At 44.0% G+C, this 21,722-nt stretch overlaps 1 protein-coding gene across 5 annotated transcripts in view; it reads right to left on the reverse strand.

Moving 5' to 3' along the window:
- The window catches only part of BACH2 (BTB domain and CNC homolog 2), a 190,592-nt gene that overhangs the window by 76,370 nt on the left and 92,500 nt on the right, over nt 1–21,722 (reverse strand). For all 5 annotated transcript variants that reach the window (XM_072855491.1, XM_072855486.1, XM_072855487.1 and 2 more), the window contains one exon: nt 8,715–8,866. The gene's annotated coding sequence lies outside the window, so the exon portion shown is untranslated. The remainder of the gene's footprint in view (nt 1–8,714; nt 8,867–21,722) is intronic.

Genomic DNA, 21,722 nt, shown 5'->3' on the forward strand with positions numbered 1-21,722 from the left:
TAACCGAGTGCATTAAAAGTGAAGCTGGCAGAGCAGAGACACACTTAAAACACACCATTATGGCAAATCTCCATTGCTAAAGTTTTTGCGTTATTTGAGCAATGCAATAAGGAGCCTGCGACTGGCCAGCTCTGTTCCTCCAGCAAGCGACAGGTGTAAGCCAGCAGTCAACTGCTATGTCCAGCTCTGCTCCCATCGTGAGGCTGCACCACATCCCTAAGCATCTGCTGTTCCCCCTGGGTGCATGGGAGGGGACCGCAGGCTGACCGGGATCTGCCGCCACCGTCTCACAGGACCTCCTGTACATCACAGGGAGCAGCAACAGCCGAGGTGGCTGTTTAAAGGACTCCAGAAATTGAGAGCCATAGAAAGAGTTTATGACAACTGTAAAAATGCCTGAGTGCAGCTTGTTTGCTGTGGGAAAGTTAAAAAAAACCAAGCTGGGGGTTTCCCGAGGTAGCAGATCTTCTGCTATGCAACCCAACAGGTTGTTAGAGCTCTTCAGCTAAAAATCTCAACCACATTGCTTCGGTCACTTACACTATCCTAATTTAGCAGGCACTTGCAGGACTGTTCCGTTCGGACTGTGTACAGAAACAACTCCACAGACTCCACGGAGCAGCTCTGCAAGTGGTTAAAAGAACCAAAAAGAGATCCGTTTACCTCTTCAAGAGAAAGGTAAACACCTTAAAAACCTCAACACCATACAAGGGAAAAAATGAAGAGCCCGGCAGCGGGTACTGGTAGTTGCACAACGCGTCCTATGTGCCATCTCTAAAAATAGCCCGTGCGGCGATACCCCTGGAAAAGACCAGCGTGTCTCATCCAGCTGGAAAGCGCGGCAGCGGTGAGCGGCGCGTGAGTGCCAGTGCTGCATGACGCACTCTCTCCTGCCGTTATCTTCAAAGCCACTGGGTTTGAACTCATCTGCATCGGGTGCAGCGGGGGGGGCGGGGGGGAGAGAAAAAAACCACCTCTACATCTGTACCGAAAAGGGAAAATTCCACAGAAAAAAAGACAACAAACGTTTACGCCGCTTGTCAGCATCTGGTCACCTACAGGACTGAGACATACAGGCGATTATAACAGATGTAATTCCCTGCAGCAACCACTGCGGTGGAAACTAATTATTGCTGAAGTTTTGCCTGTTCCCACCTGCAATATTTAAAACCTTGATTACTGCATTAGCTCTCTTGCCTTTCGTACTTTGTTTCAAGGCAGGAGCCGGTCCAACGGGCGCGCACAGATGTAAAAGCAGAAATGTGCCTTTCAGCAAAAAGGCAAAAGTAAGGCAGCAACGACAGCCACCAAGCTCTCCTAAGAAGAGGGGGAGGGTTACACCAAGCTAACTTAAAGGGATTTCATATTGCATAATAAAAGACTCACTGCCGACAGCATGGCTATTCCATGGAACAAGCGCGTGTGCCTCTAAGTGCCCCCAGCACCCCACATCCTCTGTGCCACGCGGCGTTACTCAGAGCAAAACCTATTGTCTTACGCAGCCTGATTCTCAAGACCAACACCTCTGCTACGCTGCCAAGCCTGGAAAACCTGGAAAGGTCACGAAGGACAAGAAAGCAGTGAAGCTCAAGCTGCCACGCAGCAGAAAGCAAGTTTTCAGCCTCTACCTTTGGTTCTGCAGCTCCTGGATACATGCTCTCTCTACTCATCCATCTCAAGAATGACATCAAACTGAGAAGCTTGACATGCACAGGCACACTCATTCTCTGGAAATGCCACGGCTATTTAATGAGTGAAGGTGGGACAGCACCAAACCTTACACCATGCAGTTACGAATTTCCCTGCACACGCTGACAACATCTCTCTTTAATGTTTCTCTTGGTCATGAGCTGACATGTCAATTAATGTAGTCAGAACAGATTTAGTAGCTCAAGATACTGCAACTAACTTAGTGCATTCCCAACTGGTGCAACTACCTGGAAAAGCTACTGAGACAGCGTATTTCAATACCGTCACCCTAAAAACCAAACCAAAAGGATTTTATGTGCCAAAAGTTAACCGATAATTTGTTTCTTGATGCTCAGCAGACTTGTATAGATTTTTTTTTTCTTTTTCTTTGCCAGAAGATGAAGTTCTGGATCAACAGTTCAAGCTACACCAGTGAAGTTTTGGAGGGCTGATTTTAAAGATATTTCAGTCCTCTCCAAAGCCGCTTTTTCCAGAGAGCAGAACAATTCTGCTTCCAAAACTCTTTCATCACCACCTCTTACTTATGCACTTAAGCCTAACTCCTTCTTTTTTTTTTAAAATAAGAAGTTGATGAATTAACATAGCTAGACCACACCACAAGTAAATTCTGCCTCTCCTTCCAACACAGACCCATTTAAGCCTGGGACTCACCAGACAGAGCTGAAGCTGCAGGCAAGCCAGTCATCAGAGCTAAGAGAAGGATTATGCTTGCTCTACAAATTCTGAAGCATTTGAATCTTATTTTTAGTTGTACACAAAGGGCAATAAGTGGAAAATCTTATTGTAACCACCACTTTTTCATGGCCACCCACACTTCCAACACCTACAGCAAAAGTATATAAATGCAAAAACCCCAGAACTCATGGCTCATCTGAACAAGGGATGCAAAGTAGCTGATTGCTGTTACTTTTTTTCCAGTTTGTATTTAGAGTGCCATTATATTCTGGTTAAACTTCAAGGGCAGCTATTTGCATGCAGTATATCTACTGTCAGGGATCCTGCTGGATTTTCATACATTTAATTAATTGTTTTATTTCAGTAACCTGGTAGAGGCTTCTCTAAGTTAGCTGACCACTGACCGATTTTCAAAGGATGAAATGGAGGAGCTGCCTCTCCCTAACTCTCAGTTTCTCCCCCCACTGCCCAAACTATTGAGGTACAAGGAGTTAATGCTTCACTTACCTGTGAGAAATTATGCCGAATACTCTACCCAGAAACTGGTAATTAAAAAAAAAGTCCCTTTACACTCATAATAGTAGAAGAACTTCAAACAAATTGCTGTCAAGGATGATTTCATTGTGTTTAAATCCACTTTACTTCAAGTCGCTTTGCAAATTACTCTTTAATTTTATACCTAAAACTCCCATGTCTACTACGACGCCAGTTTACCCTCCTGCCTGTCCTATGCCTGATTCCTTCCATTTACCGAAAGCGACACAAGCATGAACTTAATTATCATCTGAAAACCTGCAGAAAGCTAACCCAATTAGCTGAGTAAAAAAAGAAATAAAGAAAAAAGGTCTGTCTTAAGACCAGACTCAACAAGAGTATAGGTGATGCCACGTCTGGGGGTGGGGAAAGGACAGTCAACAATCTCATGTCATTAATTACCTTGCTGTCTCTGAAAATGCAAGTTATTATAGCCAGAAAAGCATCCACTACAACACTTTTACTTCTCAACTCTTTGCAAATCATAACAGGAAACACGTCCCGTAAGCTAGCAATCAATATTTAACAAAATAATTTCAGACAAAGTGCCAGCTCTGGAAAAATGTACCTTTACCTGCACTTGCTCATTAATTGTCCACTAGACCCAACGGCCCATCGCCTTCCCGCAGGCCCCGGCAAGCCAAGCGCAGAGCTAGCCGCTCTCAACGCACGCCGCTGCAATCAGGTGTGTGCTTTTCTGGCGAGGATTTAGGTCGTAGAACCTGTGTGCTGAATGCTGCAGAAGCGCGGGTATCTAAGTATTATGAAAATAAATGGGTCATACACCACTGAGCTAACAACCACACCACCCCCAAGCCCAGTGCTGAATGACTGTGCAGGGTTCTGCCAGAGGGAGAGGATAGGGTGAACCAGCAGTGAAAACAAAACTGATGTGGTGAGATGGATTTTACTTTTCACTGGTTTGGGTTACAGAGAAAGTTGATCTCACCGTCACCATCTTTCAGTCTTTTCTTTAAAAAAAAAAATAAAATAAAGCAACATACGGGCAGGTAAGCCGTCCTGGGGAGATAGGCTGGCATCTCGCCCCCCCAACCCTGGTAAGGGGAAGTGCCGCTGGCACCGGGCGGAGGGAGGGCTGTGACTCAGTCCCTCGGGCTGACACACACACGCAGCCGGGCTGTCACCTGCCGCAGCGAAAAATAAAAAGTCCTCGCCACAACACGGCAGCCACGTGGGAAATGCCGAGTAAACAGATCAATGACACCGTGCACCCACGCAGCCCGTCGCACCGCTGGGGTGATGAACAAACAAACCTGTGGTCAATGGCAGCAAAGGGGAGAGGTGTCAGAATAATTTGATTTCATACCGCGTGCTATACTGCAACAAACACCACCGTCCTCCTCTGTTGTACCAGCTAAATGCAGCTAAACACAAGCAGGTTGCTCCTCCTGGCCGTATGGCCTGTGGTCACTGCGTGTCCCCAGACGGGGATGCCTCCGGCACGGCATTCTTGGTCAGAAACATCCAGAGAGGGATGTCGGCTCACTGCCCACACGTGTGTGCACGCGCAGTCGCTGTGCATGAAGCTACACCAGCACTTTTCAGACCATACGGAAAATATTTGTCCGATACATATTTTATGTTTTTTTAAAATTATATATTTTATATATAACACGTATATATAAATATATTTTTATTTATACACACACACACACATATATATAAATATAACAGATATATTTAATATAACAGATATATTTGTAGCAAACAGTTATCAAAGCCACCCCCAGCCACCCAGGCTGGGGGTGCAGCCTGCCTCGGGCACAGAGGCACTGATGGTGCCGAGGAGCACCTGATCACACCGAGGGACCGACGCAGTGCCAGCAGTGGTCAATGGCTTTATGTATTCTCAACAGGGGGGCAGCAGGAGTACCGGATTAATTAGCGGCAAAGAAGATTTCCCCTAGGTCATAGAAAAACACTTTTTGGCCGTTGTGAGCGTGACACCCAGGACAGGATGCCACAGGAGGTTGCAAAGCTCCTCAGGGCAGGAGATGCTCCAGGCAATGGTGCACAAGGTGCAGAACCCTGCTATGCCAGTACCATAAAATGGGTAAGGAAACGCCTTCTCCACCATAAAACTGGCACTCCAACAGGAACACGTACCAGAAAAACCATGAAATCAGATATAGCCATATCTTGCATCAAATTCCTGTAGGATAAAACCACCTGTGTCCTCAGCTACGGCCATGGCACTTGGGAAGTGGGTTTGGTACCGAGAGCGTTTGGTAAGTCAATGTTCAAAGGGATGTGACTTCACCTTCAGAAATCTAATTACCTTTTTAATCTAATCAAGTTACCTGACCTTTCAGTGCAGATTTTAAAAAAGATACATTTTTCCCAAGCTGTGGTGGTAGGTGGGTGACAGACATTTAATCACTAAAATCTGCAACTTAAGATTTTACATTATTTACATCTGCCTACAGATGGCAGAAGGACAAATAAGATTTCAAGAAATCTTATTTAAAAGTTTTTGAAATATTCTGAAGAAGTCATACCTAGCAAATACGAAATTTGTGTGCAGAAGTTTCTGAGTTTCGGGTTGCCTTTTTTTGTCCATGAGCAAAGCACTTAAAGGCCATTGCTGAATTCTCAACACTGCATAAGCAGTACAAATTAGGACAATTTATTAGACGCAGAATGCCACTGATTAGGATGTTATTTTTGCCTCTTTTAAAAGAAAAGACACAGGAGTAAACCAAAGTGAGAAACGTGAGCAGAGCGTGGAAATTGCTAGCAATAGCTGCCTGTCTCTGCTGGGATGCCAGCAGCCCTGCCCCAGCATCTGCTCCAAGGCACGGCCACGTCCCCAGCACCCGAGCAAAGGTCCATTTGTACACTGCCATTAGCGATTGTTTGGGATAATGAACTGTGAGCCACTCAGCAAAGAGCAGAGCTTCTCCCTAATTCCTGCACTCCCTCATTATAACATACACAGTCTAACCTGCTGGGGACCTGGATAAATGTTTTTTTTAATCTCCACATGCACTATAACAGGGTTTTACAATCTGCTCTATCAGAACAGGGAAGAAACTTTCTGATTTGAATTCAAACATCAATACATATTATTTTTATGGAGATCACATCAGTCAGCATCCTAGCAGTATTATACAAACTAAATAATAAATGGAAGGAGGGGGAACATGTACTTGTTTACTAAATACACTGCACCCTGGGAAAGGCAAGAAGAATACGGTTGTTACAGCTGGTCAACCTTGTGCAACTGCTCTTTCCAACAGGGCTAATTAACAAGGGAAAGTTCACTTCTTTCTATGGGAATTGCTATAACAAGGTAATCGTTACAAGCAGAGTTTGTTATCAAAAAAAGCCAGACAGCAGGAAACACTGAGAAATTAAGTAGGCAACCGGCAGCTTGCCCTCGCATCTACCTCTGCTGGCATAGATCTGCATGCACAACGGGTGCAACCCCGGCCAACAACCTGTGAGGCGACACACATGTTTTCCAGGAGTTAGAGCACAGATCATGTTTTAAAAGTTTGGAATATCTTGAGCATCATATAAAAAAAAAAAAAATTAAAAAAAAAAAAGCACATATTTGATGACAGCTCCTATATCTTTACACTGGTACTCAAGTTTATTTGGTCCTCAGACATGATTTTACTGATGGAAACAGGGATTTCTGATTAACTGCAGCACAAGAAGCAGCAGGACAAAACTTCCTATACACTTCTTGGAATGAGAGGGATTTTTTTTCCATTTATGTCCATTTAGTTTCTAGCTGCTTTTTCAGGTCTGCTAAGAAGGATGCCATTTTTAAAGCTAGTTCTTCTGAAAAGGTTTTTAATAGTGAATTTGCAAGATGCCTAATGATAAGCTTTTCAAACATCATGAGAAAAGCCTGCAAAAGATTGTGAGTAAGGCTTCCAAACCCCATGGGAATGGTGCTAAGTAGGACTAACGAACAATGAGTTGTTTCTGCCTGCCTAGCTGTTACAACTCATATTTTCAAGTTTTCTTCCCTTAAGACAAGCACTAGAAACAAGTTTCAAGCCAGATCCAAAATTCTCCTGTAGTCAGATAATTCCTGCTATCGGGGTTTGATTAATAACTGTACCATATATTGCCAAGCCCACAACGAAATGGCAACACTCTCCCTTTTTCGGAAAACAAAATGAAATCAACACCTTGTAAGGCCTCTTTGACAGCGAATTCTGTTACTAACCAGCTTTCTCTATTGCCTACTACTTCACTATTATTTTTGCTGATATTCATCACACCAGAAAAAATTTTCTCTTTCTCTTTCTCTTCTCTGAATTTCCATATGCATTAAAAACCCCTGTCCTCCTTTTGCAATAGACTTCCCTTGTTTTAAGTAATACTTTTAGTGTCACATAAGCAAATAAAGTACCTTACATGAAGGTATATTTCTAATATAAATTATTCAGTTCCAAAATACTCCTATTTCTTTAGAAGTAATATTACAAATCAGTTCCTAAGATTAAAAACAGTGTTAGTAAGCATTCAACAAAAACTGACCAGCAATGAGTGCTGTGGTTGGCTTCACTGCCCTGTCCTGATTAATCATTAAACTGTATCGTACGAATTTGTTACTGCAGTGAACAAACAAGGGCAGGAATGTGCACAGTGCCACACTGTGAACCACAATTTTGTGTTATCTCTGGCGCCGGTGGCCTTTTGCCAAGCTGCTCTGTACCACCATCCAAAACATAAAAACCTCCTAACCACAATGAGATTTGGTTTTAGTTAAAAAATTAATGCAATAAAGTTGTGCTCAAGCCTTTTCCCAAACTTGGCAGCTCTTGGCTGTCCCACCCTCTGGACAGCACAGAGCACCACATCCATGCCATCCTTATTATGGTCCAGAGGCTTCTTCCACCTGCAGATCCATCTCAGAATTAGGGTTAGAACCACTGACAAGTTAAAAAGGGTCAAATCAATTTCTCCTCTCTAGAACAGCCCACCGATTCCATGCCAGGCTGATGCTATGTGAAGGTTCAGAGGAGGATTTAGCCATGATGGGGGAGGAAATGTGTGCACAACACCACAGCTGCTCCCTGTCTTGGGAGGAAAAATCAAAGCATACAACATGCACCAGGAACTACTACCCAGACTGAGGAGATAGGAAGGGGTCTGCAGCCCTCTCAGTCCCTTTTGTCCCTAGTAGATCTGTGCACGGCTTTCTCCACCCCGCTACAGCCAGGTGGAGCAGCTAACTCCACCTGGAAGGAGCTGGAGGTGGCAATGAAGGTACTACTGATGCTTAAAGAGCCTTTCAGGGCAGCAGGCTGAAAGGAGAAGCAGTGCCAGGGCTCCTCTGAGAGGAGTATTCTGGAAACCCCAAAGGAGGAGGATATGGGTTTTGTGATGGGAAAAATACAGGGATGCCTGCGACCCTGCTGAGCAAAGGATGGCCTCCAAACTCGCGTGGAACACGTGCGGCTTTGGCACAGCACACTGAGGTAAGTGTACACACACTTACCCAGTTGTGGAGAAAAATGAAGCATAATTAGGGGGATGGGGTGAAGAGAAGCTATTTTAAGTACTTCTCACTACGGCTTACTATGGTAGCAGAACACTCAGAAAAGCCTTCAAAATGACAATCACCATTTAGGTTAAAAAAGCAAGTAACTACTTCAATAACAATTTATTCACCACCTAATGTTTGCTGTTGAATTACAGCTTTTACAGTATTTTTCTAAAGTATGATATTTACTGCCTCCACCTTGCTTCCCCAAGACCCTTTTTTCTTCTTTTTTTTCTTTAAATAGAAAGGAATTTGAATCATGACTTACATGTAACTTTTCTAGGTTCTGTGCTGGCTAAAATGTTCTCACGATGCAGGGAACAGGATCAATGGAGAAATTAAGAGGCTGCAGCAATCCATTAAGAAGTGGCCCTCCAAAGCTTTGTAGGGCAATGTTCTGGCAACTCAGTCGATAGCAACCTAAAATAAAATAAAGGCAGGCATTAAAAAATTCAAGCACTGAATCTTCACAAAACCCCCCTCCACCGCCATTTTAAAAACAGTTTAGAGGCCTTTTTTTTTTAAACACAGAAGGTCTTTATGTCAAACATGACCATTACATTATGCCCATTTCATACCTTCTCTTACCCTTAAGCTGTAGACACCTTACAAAAAAGACTATGTTTTTCTTGCATTCGTATAGCACCCAGACATATGAGGCCCCTGAGAAGAATTACAGAACAGATAAACTAACACTTCTGTGATTATTCTACCAAGTCATGCCGCAGGTATGCGCATACTTACACACGCATACTAAGAAATTCTTTACGATAAGGGTGGTGAGACACTGGAACAGGTTACCCAGAGAAGTTGGGGATGCCCCATCCCTGGAAGTGTTCAAGGTCAGGTTGGATGGGGCTTTGAGCAACTTGATCTAGGGAAAGACGTCCCTGCCCACGGCAGGGATGTTGGACTAGGTGAGCTTGAAGTGTCCTTCCCAACCCAAACCATTCTGTGGTTCTATGAAACTGCACATCACACCAGAAAGGTGTTCCAACAAAACTAGCAAAATGATCTAACAGACTTTAAACAACAATTAATACTGGCTTTTGTCAAAGCTTCGCTTTGATTTATCAAGGAATTTAAGTTAGGAACGTCAAATTTGTTCCTTTGTTTCTGCTTTATTCTGGGGAGCTTCAGCATCATTTGGTATCCCCGGGTTAATGCAATGTGTGTCATACTCCTCCATCCACCCTAAAGCAAAGCTACCTGTCACGCCAGTCCGTGTCAAAAGAAAATTGGAGAGGGAGTAAGATGTTCATGTGCCCACAGCAAATTCGTCGCGCTGCCACCGCCGTGCAAGGGGCTTGGGGCTCAGTCCCCAGAGGGGAGGCACTCTGGGATGGGGAGGGCTGCTGAGAGCAGAGCTGGGGCCAGGGGGCTTGAAGAGGGGGAGAACCCCCCAGCACCCGAGTCCTGGCATCTGCACACAGCCCAGATGGCACCCATCGCCCAGTCCCAGCTGACTCCGAAAAGGCTTCCCCCATCCATCAAGGAAGCTGTCGCGCTCTGAAGTGGTTGGGGAGGAAGGTGGGAAGGAAACACTTGTGGAAGGAGAAGTAATTAGTTTTAAGTTACAGGGATTTTCAAGCTGAAGTTTTCATGTTGCCAGTGCCCAACACTTTACTGTTTTCCTGGAAAAAACATTTGAATGCTTAACTACTATTTACTTGAATAAAGCTGGCGATTGGGAGTAGAAAGGAAGATGATTTTCTTTTGAACAGAAGGGGACAGCAGCAATACAAGCAGTGGCATGTATCTGTCTTCCCAGGATCACTGCAAGGGCTGTGTCTGCAGAATTACCACAAACTAAAGCTAGATAAAGGGGGAGGTGAGGAGAAGGAAAATAAACCCCCAAAGTTTAGACTTTTTAAAAAACTACTATTATTTTTCTGAAACTTGCAAAATGAACTCTTCAGTAAAAACTTCTGGTTTCTCAAGACATGCCTACTGACTCCATAAAACAATTAAAAAAAAAACCACAAAGCAGTGCAAATGAAAGAGGTTTGGTTGTTGTTTTTTATAAGTATGCAGTTCCTGGTAAAAAAAGTTCAATACTTTCTGAGCACTGATGCTACAGCATTTTACTCCAAGCCTTATAGAGATCTGGATCACTTATGAAAAGTAGGTTATTTCTTCTGGATGGCACCCTCCTAGATGATTTACCAACAGATGCTCAAAATACTGCTACCTTTAAGGATTACCTATATGAGTACTTGAAAAGAATCATGAGGCTATGCTAGGAACACAATGCTTGTGTCTCTTCAGTTTATGTAATTTTCTCCAACTGGGCATTGACAGACTGTAAAAGGACCAAATATTTATGGTCGCAAATATACATTATCTAAATTGCCTATAAAACTAAAAATATAAACTCCAAATCTGTTCAGTCGTAAATCACTGGTAGAACAAAAATAACTGTTGCTTACTCAATGGCTAAAGGAATAAAACCAGGGAAGGCACTGTTTTTTCAAGGACAAGTTAGTTTTCTGAGCTAAAATTGCACTTGTCACAGCATATCAGAAGGAAAGGAGAATAAACAGAAGTGGGGAACAGGGAAACGAGAAAAAAAAGCAGGGGGGAGACTTTCAGTGCCACACTGTTCTGAGAAGGTGTGATTGATGTTCACTGCTGTAGAAAGCATGAGGCTGCATCCCAGACATTTCATTCCCTTCTGCAAATGTCTCACTCCGTATCTCTCCCTGTGTTCCCTAGATATTCTTGCCCTACGCAGGATGATCCAGCCAGCATCAGGTTTTACGCATGATCTAAAACATGAAAGCAGGAATCTCTCAGCCCAGGGGTCAGCTTAGGGCAGAATGAAACCTAACCCCCTGCCTACGCTCAACACGAGGGCTTCTTCATGCTTTCCATTTGATAAAAGAATTTTCTTTCTGAAACAGGCAAATTTTTAAAAGCAAAACTGTCGCTGCAGCTGTAAACTTACAAGGATACATGAAAACTGAGCTTACACGAAATGAAGAGCCAACGGTGCATCTACTGAAGATGACTTTCAGCATTTTAACATGCTGGCCAGCCAGGTTTACAGCATGGGAAGAGCTGGATCCTAGGCAGGGGGAAGATGCACTCTCCTCTCCAAGGCTTGCTCACATCAAAGTCTTAGCTCTCAGCACAGATCTGCATACGTGGGCAATCAGTTATAGGATCACGAGAGGCCACAAAATCATTGTTCTATGGCAACTTGAAGACCCAGCTCCTGGAGTCATGGGAGGTGCAAGGAAACCTTATCTTATTTTAAAAAGAAGCATCAGCCTTCACAGCTGCACAGAAAGGTAGAAAAATAACAATACTTCGAAGTGGACATTATAAATTTTTTTAAACTTACATTTTTTAACAACCTCTTGTACATTTTTCAACCATTTAAACGTCTTCCTTAACTATTTTTTCCCCCTTTCTGAGGGCTTCCAGTACTGCTTGGCGGCTCAAATTAGCACTGAAGAATGCAAATGTAAAGGAAGACGCACTAGACACCACAATTGGCAGAAGGAAGCATGAAACTAAAAAAGTATTTATTTCAAGAAAACACCTTCCAGCTTGGATTTCTGTTATACGGAGGGTGCGTTTCAAAGAGAGGTTTTGTTGTTAATGTAAAATAATGACAGCTTTGATGCCTAAGAGGAGGAAAACTGGTAAATTCTTCAGTTTGCAATGAACAAACCAATAAGGGTGATTTGAGAAGAGCACGATGAATGTACCTGCGTATTACTCCAGTTAGAATGAAAGATCTTTCAAACACAGCAAATCATATAATCATGCTCAAGAAAACCAGAGAAGCTAGGCGAACAATGAGGGAGGCGAGCAACAAATACACAGTTGGGTTAGCAAACACACCAATGTTCACAACGGGCGCGTAAAATTAGGGCTGGGTAAAATGAACCCACACGACAAGACGAGTTGGTGAGCTTCTCACAGACACGGACAGGAGAAAAAAATATTTAAGGAAGGCTGTGCACCAGCAAGTAGGAAGAAGTGAGCACAGATGTACAAACAGAGCCGGTGTTTTCTGAAGTGACGCCTCACTTGGTGGAGTGCAATGCTTCTTATACAAACGTGTGCAGAAATTAGTCCCAGTGAAGTCAAAGACCCCAGTCTGTTACATGCAATACCATCACGGATTAGCAAACCTGTTTTCTTTACATTTTGTGTGTTTTCGAGTGAAGCTGAAGAATATTTCTTTCTGGTTAGAACAGCTTCATTGGAACATTTGTAGCTTGCAACTGCTTGAAGTATTGCCTCAGGCTGAGAAGGCATTTGCAATGCTCCTGACATCTAGTGTAGGATCTCTCCCTGAAATCTGTAAATTAAACCCAAGATGATATCGATACCTATGTCAGAAAAGAGGAACAGCCTGGCTTCACTATCTGTGCATTTAATTTCCTCCTAATAACCTGCTCGGTTCTTCCAAAGAGAAGGAACATGCTCATCCATCACTCCTGCTTGTGCTCACGTGCACTGTTTGGCCAGGGGCAGCCAAAATCAAGAGTCTGAAGGGCACAGCAGCTTCTTCCCCAGTGCCTGGAGGTGGGATGCAGACGACCACCGCAACCAAGGAACTGTGGACCAGAAGCAGGGACGCACCCACCCAGGACCACGAGGACCGGCTCTGCAGCGTGTCCCTATCTGGGCGAGCTGTGTCAACAGTCAGTGGAGGTGAGATTGAGCTGTTCGTTCAGATAATGGCAAAAATACATGAGGAATCAGTCTGGCTAGAAACCACGACTGAAGTCATCAGGAGAAGCAGCAAGATAACCGCTGACTGACTGAAGAGGAAGGCAGCTGCTGCTGCCCTGCGCTGGCCAGGGAAGCGCTCCAGGGTCTGCAAACTGGATTTTCCCCAGCTACTTTTAACAGCACCAACTGGGCTTAAATGGAAAACCCTCAGAGGAGCTGGGGGATGTGCGTGGGGGGAATTTTCCACCCTGTCTTGTCCTCTGGTTGCAGTTAACTCTGTGACACATCAACCAGGCTGGGCTAGGAGAAGTGGGAGATGAAGAGCATCACCACAGGAACTTGTAAATCTTTTTATGTAAAATCTGAATGACTTTATCATTGGAATATACTCAACTTAAAATAAAGCCACCGTTGAAAATATTTTATCTTGGTGGTATGACTCATGAAAGAATAGCTAGGTGTAAAAGGAAAGTTAATATACGCTGTGAGAAAGAACCTCACACAGCAATATTACCAAATGACACAAGCTGAATATTTATGCCCCACGCAGTAAAACCAATACACAGCAGAAGTCACGCCTGATACTTTGTATCAGATCTGATGAAAATTCAGATATCTGCCATATTTCTTCTTAAGGACTAGAGATTTTTGTTAATACACATGCAAACAGGAGAAAATAAGATGGTACAGTGACGAGGATGAAATTGCTGTCCCTGAGCCTGGCATCTCGGAAGATGACACTGGATTAGCCAGCGCTGGGTCTCTCAGGTAAGGATGCTTCCCAGGGCAGCACGAAATGACGCAGCTCCCTGGGTTTATGCTCCAGGACTCCTGCCCCAGTGCATGTGAACCACAAGAACGCATGCCTGCCCTGCTGAAAGGATGTTCCCTCATTGAACGATTATCATAGTCAGACTTTTACTGCTGATTTCTTTTAAAAAATGCAAATCGAGAAAACAGCTAACATACAGACTGAAAGAATGGGCCACAGTCAACCACAAAAACTCCCCATAAGGTTCAGCATGTGGGAAACAGATAAGTAAATGCTGTGAAAGATGAACAATGTTTAAGTATTAACACAAATGGTTTTTTTGGGAAGGTTTATCTGGCATCTCCAGCAGTTTTCCTCCAAGCTCTAATACAAAAATAACTACATCTAACTGCGACTGGGAGAGATGGCAGCAGCTCAACATTGCTCCCTTTTTTCCTCTGTACTCAGAAAAAACCCTACCGTCTTACAACATCAGACAAACTAATTTTCAGGTGATTTCAGATCAGGGTGAAGTCAGTGATGCATTTGTCAGTTGAGAAAGTTCAGTCCGTGGTCTCATTTTCCCCAGCCTGTGAAACAAAGACATACATGCGCAACACGAGGGCAGGAGAAATAAAGCCTTTCTCCAAGCTGTACAGCTCGTCCCCCGCGCTCTGGCATGAAGTGAAAGAGTTATCCTTTAGCTCATACAAATGCTGAATGCAACAGTTGAGCATCAAACTATAAAGCAGAGGGAGCTCAGTTTTTGAGCTACAGCAGCGGCCGCTCCAAGTGAATGGAGAGGTGCTACAAAAAGCCAAAAGCCAGGAGTCATCTAGCTCAACCTATCGAGCTCAGTTCCTTGGGTCAATTCCTCAATTCCCCTTGGGTCACCGACCCCACCAAGCAGAGGCCAAATGCTGCTCCTCCCTCTCCTGCAGAGGTAATCTCCATCTGCTTCGGCAGAAAGAAGCGAGAAGAGCCATGGTGTGCACAGCAGGACCCATTCGTCCCATTCCCACCCATGCCCGTGGTCTACCACGAGCCTGTGCAAGCTGTGGTGGGCCCGAGAGCAGGACAATGCTGCTCCTCACATGAAGGGGCTGCTTCTCCTTCTTTACACTCACACCAAGCAGGGGAAAGTTGTAAGACCTGAAAATGTTTTGTGGGTTATCTTCACTCGTTGTAACAAACAGAAAAAGAGAAAGGCAGAATTGTGATGGGAAAGGGCTTCAAAAATACGTTCCCTGTTGGGTGAACTCAAGTCTGTTTAACAAGAAAAGCCAGAGAGGCCACGCACAGTAATGCTGAGAAAAAGGAAATGGTACTTCATTTTAGCCAGAGTCATAAATCTTACCAGTGAGCCTCTAACGGCAAAACGGCGAGCAGGGGAATTTTTATACACAGATAATTAGTTGCGAGCTGATATCGGGTTTACTGTGCTGTGCACTCCACGTGTGCAGTGCCTTCTCAACCTGCAAAACACCGCATGAGGCTCTGGCTGCCCCACTGCTGCTGCCTTCACCAGGAGGTGTGTGGCTGAAACTCCCAGAAACTCTCATTAAAAAAAAGTGAAGTGGAGATGGATATTTCTGCCCCACAGAAATCTTTCTGAGGCAAACCCAGAAAGATTTTTTCAACAGGGAAAATGCACCATGCTTATAAAACCACCCCCTCTGCTACAAGGGAGATGGACCAACAGGACACCTTGTCCCACCCATTAGTACCCTCATCTTCTGGGGTACAGACACCACTCACAGATCCTGCACAGCAGGCAGTTCGGTCAGGAAAAGGTTGACCCACCGAAGCAGAAAAATAAAATGTGGTCAAGGAAATTCATCAGCCAGCAGCAGCTGCAGAGCTGCCTCACAAGGACTAAAGTCATCTGGGCATTCCCATCACCTCTGCTGGAAATAAGGCAGCCCATCCGCCAGCGCTCGTTCCTCAACATCTTGCTCTGTTTCAGAGCACAGCCAAGGACTTCCACTAACGACAGATGTGAGCAAAGACTCTACTGCATCTAATAGGCAGACCACACTTCCAGTCCAAGAAAAGCCACTTTTTGGTTTCTAGATGAGAGAGTATCCAGGGGACACGTGCCAGGAGCACACCTGGCGCGCTAGGTGCCGGCAAGCACCCCTGGCACTTCTGATGCTACCTTAGAAGGGACCAATTTGGTCTAGAGGAGGAGGTCTGGAAGCCTTCATCCCCAGAAGACACCTGAGCTAGAGAATGGCCCAGAAGGACAGCAGCTTGCTCCTCTCAGACTGGCTGAGGACACCTCTGTGAGCAAAGAGAGCCCACCCTGTTTGCACCAGGAGCTCTGACGTGCTTCAGGAGGGAGCAGTGGCAGGCTATGGCCTCCTCAGGCTGCATTGGTGTCCCTCACTACTTTCTGCCCATCTTCTACACTCTTTCTTCTCCAACCCAGTGCAAAAAGGCAGAGACACCCCACTACTTGATTGCACTCCTCCGCTGGTCTGAAAGAGCTGGAGGCAGGTTAAGGCTATGGGGCAGACCAGCTCCACCATCCCCACAAGCTTCGTCTGCATGGGGTTAAGCAGCAGCTCTTTTGTCCAAGGCTCAGTTCTCTTGCTACCATATGTTAAACCAAAAGACCAATCTGTATTTACTGCGCTAAACTACAATTATGGGGTTTTTTTAATCATTCAGCCTAATGGTATGCAGCTGTCACAGAAATCTTTGAACACATCACTGGCTCTCTTTGAGATGATTAACTAGATAAGGAACCATAGCCAAAAGACATGAAAGGATGGGTCCAAATTTCAAACTCTCAGCTGAGCAAAGAATTTCATTCAAAGGACTGTACGAAATGGCGGGGGGGGGGAGGGAGGTTCACAACACAAATGAAGGTTTTGTTTACTACTGATATAAACAGCTGAAACACTCTCCATCGCTTGGTTTAAGAATCAACGCACACCAGCCTCAAAGCGGTGCTGAAGGGTATTACAGCTGCTACACTGATCTGTGTGGATGCCAATATTCATGTCATTTTTTCTGGACTGGAATTGAGGGAGAATTTACCAACAAATCTGACTTTATGCTGAAGGAACCTCCGTGTGATATTGAAGAGCTCCAAGAGCTGCGCCTCTTCACCCGAACTGTTTCTGTTCAGCGCATTTCTTTGGATAGCATAGTAATTTTTTTTTTAAATTCAAGACAGCTCCATGTATTTGCTTTTATTTCTAGCATAATGTTTACTATTCCAATCAGAACGTTCCGTAATCTCGTCTAAATGTTTTATTATTAATTGCTGCACCCCCCACCCCACCCTTAATAATTATCCTCGGGAGAGGTAAACATTTCAACACGAGTTACTTTAGTTAAAGCCATGAATATGCATTATTTATTTATTTAGGTAAACAGTAATTAAGAAAAATCACCCAAACCGTCTTCTCTTTGAAATGAGCACTATTTCACCAGCCTTGCCATGGGAATTTCAAGTCCCTTGAACACGTATTTTTTGTCCTCCTCCACCATGATTTACATTTGTGGGCCTCAGACCACGCAACAGCTGCCAGGAAGACAGTCCCTACATTGTCCAAGGCCGTGCAGCGAGTCCAAAGCATCCAGACTCACTCTCAAGGATGAGCAGCAGGTACCCAGATGTGAGAAGAAAGTAGCAACATCTTGGGTGCAGGATGAGGACCAGAACGCCGCTATCTATCACGCAATATGCTGATTTTTAAGTTTTTTTGCAGCAAGACCACCTCTACTAACATCGAAACTCTGATGACCCTGCTCTGCTCTCTCTCCATGGACAGAGGGCTACGTCCTTACAAACTGAGGGGCTGTCACCACCGTGGCCTCTCCATGCTAAGCTGGGGAGCAGCCAGCCCCAAACCAATGAGTGTTTGGTGCCAGAGCAGATAGATAGCCCCGTGTGCCATATATATATATAACCTACGCATTGGTCAAGAAGCAGCTGAGACTCGACTCAGTTCCCCCGGATTTATTCCTCAGTATTTCACGACCTCAAATATTGCAACATCCCGTCCTGCCTAATACTTCCACCAACTTCTACCACACGCTGTGACAGAATCAGGCAGCACCACAGGCAATAAAGCCACTTATAGGGAACTAATTTTTTTAAACCAAAAAATTAAGACATGTCAGACAGTCCTAATATGGTTGATCATCCAGCCTAAGGATCGCACCGGCGCTACAAGAGAGGAATCAAAATGTCTCCCAAAGACAAAGGGATTTTCTCAGATCTAAAATTATTAAGTAAATAGATAAAACTGCGGTCTAGGCTTTGTTTCGGTTTTCAGAGCTAATTTCCGGCCACCGTTCAGAGAAATGCTTTGCATTTCCATTTCTGACTCACCCGTTTTAACAAGTGCGCTCGCTGGAATTACTAAGCACGGGATCTGATCAAAACATTTCGCTTTCTGAATCAAAGTGCTTTTCAATTTTATTGATGTGAACTTATCTATAAATTTAACATGGTGACTGACAACACTGGTGGTGTGTGGGTATGGTCTGGGCAGGCGATGCAATGGGTCAGAGAACCCCTCTCCCAGCAGGCGCTCGGCGTCCCACCGAGGCACAGGGACGTCTCCCAAATTCTGCACAACTGCTCGGCGCAGGCTGACGCTGGTTTTTCGCATCCTGATCACAAAATGATACACGCTCCCAGAGACATGTTTAAACGTCCGGTATGAATGAAAAGCATTCCTGAAAAGAATCTGTTATGAAACCGAAAATCGGGGACCGCCACAGCGCTGTGCCTAAGTTGAGTCATCAGTTCCCCTTACAGCCTAATAATTGACACTGCCTTGATCAGAATGACTGATCCGAATGTTGCTTTGTGTTTGTGTGTTTTTTGTTGGGTTTTTTTGGTTAAAAAAATAGATTTCCTATGTAAACAAGCTGCCTGTCATCTTGCAGGAGTGTTTGTATTTGCCAGATCATGGGAAACATCTGTCAAAAACAGATTTCACTCTCCTCAGTCAACTCAGTAGAATCTGAATCAGACTGTACTACAAAGAAACCAAAACCAGGTCTTGTTACGGAAAGAATACACTGCCAACTCTCAGTGGAAGCACTGATTTTATTGCATTTTCTTGGGATTAAATGCTACAAAGATTATTAGAAGAGTTCTCTCCTTCCCCTGAGGGATCTCTTCCCACAAAGGAAATCCTGGGAATTTAAGAGTTTCTGTCCTTCCCTCTTCCTGTGCTTTTCTAAAATTAAGTATCTTTTAGGAAGATGCAAGAAGAGTCAAGGTTTGATGAAACTTCAGAGCACGCTGATTTCCCATCTTTCGACACTGGTACTCGGATAACAGAGTGATTCCCCTTCTGATGCTTTTAACAAATGAACACTCCCACGCATCTGCATCCCTCAGGTCAACCCTCCCCAGAACGATTCATTACTTATTTTCACATCTTCTAAACAGGGAAAGATTGAGTGAGCCTGCAACTGCCTCTAGCGGTGTTTTCTGAAGAAAAGGTGACACAAAACAGGGTGGTTGCTACTACCAGGATAAGGGTGATGCTAGACAGCCGTACTGTGGGTCTTTTGTCAGGGAATCTGCACTGGAATAGCAAAATCATTAGAACAACAACAACAACAAAAAGAAACCAAAGGGAGAAACAGGTGTGAGACTTTAACAGAAAGAGGATTAGGCTACTCCATTAGCATGAAAACGGAGAAGAGATGACTGGGGCAGGAGCACTAGGCTCAATGGGTACCATCCAGGGGTCAAGGCTGGGACTGAACACAGAGCTTTGTTAAATGGACCAATAATTTACAGATTAAGGGGACAGTATTTGAAACATTCAAGAGCAGATACACCGTCTTATTAGAAGAAGTATAAGAGGAAGACTTATTAGAAGTCTCACCCTGGATGGGTGAGAAATTAATGGCCATGTCTATATTAGCCTTCGTCAGTAGACTGAAACGGCCAGCACCGTGGAGCTGATGTGATGCCCAATTTTTGTGTTTTGCCTGGCAGTAACTCCAGCCTGGTGCTGCAGACTGAGCACCCACCAGCAGCTGGAGTGCATCAGCAGCGCTTCTGGAGGCACAACTCTCAGCTTGTGTCAGTAACTCGTGGATTACACAGCATGCTACTAATTCTTAAAAACAAGGCACAGAGATAGGAGGAAAACCTCACTATACTTTGGAGAAGATGGAGGAGGACCCATCTAAACACCAGGTACCGAGAATAATACAATGGTAGATTTTAAAACAAGTAGACAGACTAAATCCAAAGTTGTGGAGGAGAAGGAATGATGGAACAAGTGGCATAAAAAGGGAAAAGAAAATTATTTACTAGCTGGAGATGACATTAGATTTTATTTCCCTAACTGTGTAGGTGGTTGGACATGAAGCTAATACTTAGAAGTATCTGCAAAATATTGTACTCTGTCTCCTTTGAATGGGGCAGAAGTCGATTTAGATTAAAGTCTTGCTTTTCAATGACAAAACATCTTAACGCAAGCAATTTACATAGCTCTCTTGAAATAAGAAATGACTGCAGAGCTACATTTATGAAACAAACCTATGACAATACTAAACAAGATGCAATCTCAGTTGTGATTTAGAAATGATATCCAGAAGCATATAGCTTTAGCTATATTCAGCACAGAATCCAATGAGTATCATCAACCTTACAACATATTTGGGGAATCTCATATTTACACTTTTACTTAGTTCAGCTATTTTAGAGAGAAATGGACAGGCACACTCCCAAAATGTGAGGAGACACATTATTTTGGACAGATTAGACAAGAGACTGCACTTAGTTAGCACTGATTTTATCTGCCTGACCTAGGATAACATATGCTTTCGACCGCAACTTTTATAAATTCTTTGAAGTTTTATTATTCCAAGGTACAAGGGTGGCAATACTAAGACAGAGGAAGCAGAGAAAAATTGAATGGGAATTAAAAGCACTTTGCACTCTCAAGCCAGTAAGCGAAAGAATCATATTTGGCTTCATGACAGCATTGCCAGTACTAACAAACCATTTGCCGTCTGGCGCTGCATACCAGCAGGTGAAGTACAAATGTATATTAGTGTTTTGATGCAAGCTAAGTGGGCAAAATTTGAATTGTATCTGCCAAGGCTGCTTTTTAGTTCATTTTCCACCCGCTCCTGAATGTCACGATGAAAAAAATTAACGTATGGGGAACAAAGCAAAACAGGGTTCCCCACCTTATAAAGAAAGGTAACTAAAATAGGAAAGCCTGTACTTCACATGTCTGTCCAGTGCTCCCTAACAGCTCAACTCAAACAGAAAACTTGGGCACTACATGAATTTCTTCTTCAGTTTCATGCCATCTGAAAACAGAAGTTAATATCAGTATTGTCACCATCCCAGTTAACCATCACCCAAAGCAGTAGTAAGAACCAGCGTGCATTAGGCCAGAAGCAAAGCCAACTTCATAACCAGAACAAAGAATGATTTTCTTAGCAAGCTCCCTTCTCTGCTCTTAAACTGTGGCTATGCCAGCGTCAGGGATCTCCGGCACAATCCACGCTCACTGCTCATTCCTGTAAGAAAAATGTTCTCTGCACCCAGTTATTATAGCTTAACTTTGCCACGTGAAAGAGCCTCTCTTTCCAATTCTCATGGCTTTTGGAGGGTTTCTGTGTTTTGGTTTTGACTCATACCACGAAACATGCCTGTTCTGCCTTGATTACCTTGTTTTATTATTCTCTATAGTCCTGGCACTTGTTTAAAATTATGTAAAAAACAGGCAGTTGCACAAAGAATGATTAGTACAGCAAGTGCCGTAACCAAGCAATGTTATATATTTTGAAGTCATATATGTATTATGAAGTCAGTGTACCAGAACCAGC

This window comes from Ciconia boyciana, chromosome 3 (assembly GCF_034638445.1).
Source record: "Ciconia boyciana chromosome 3, ASM3463844v1, whole genome shotgun sequence".
NCBI classification, from domain to species: Eukaryota; Metazoa; Chordata; class Aves; order Ciconiiformes; family Ciconiidae; genus Ciconia; species Ciconia boyciana.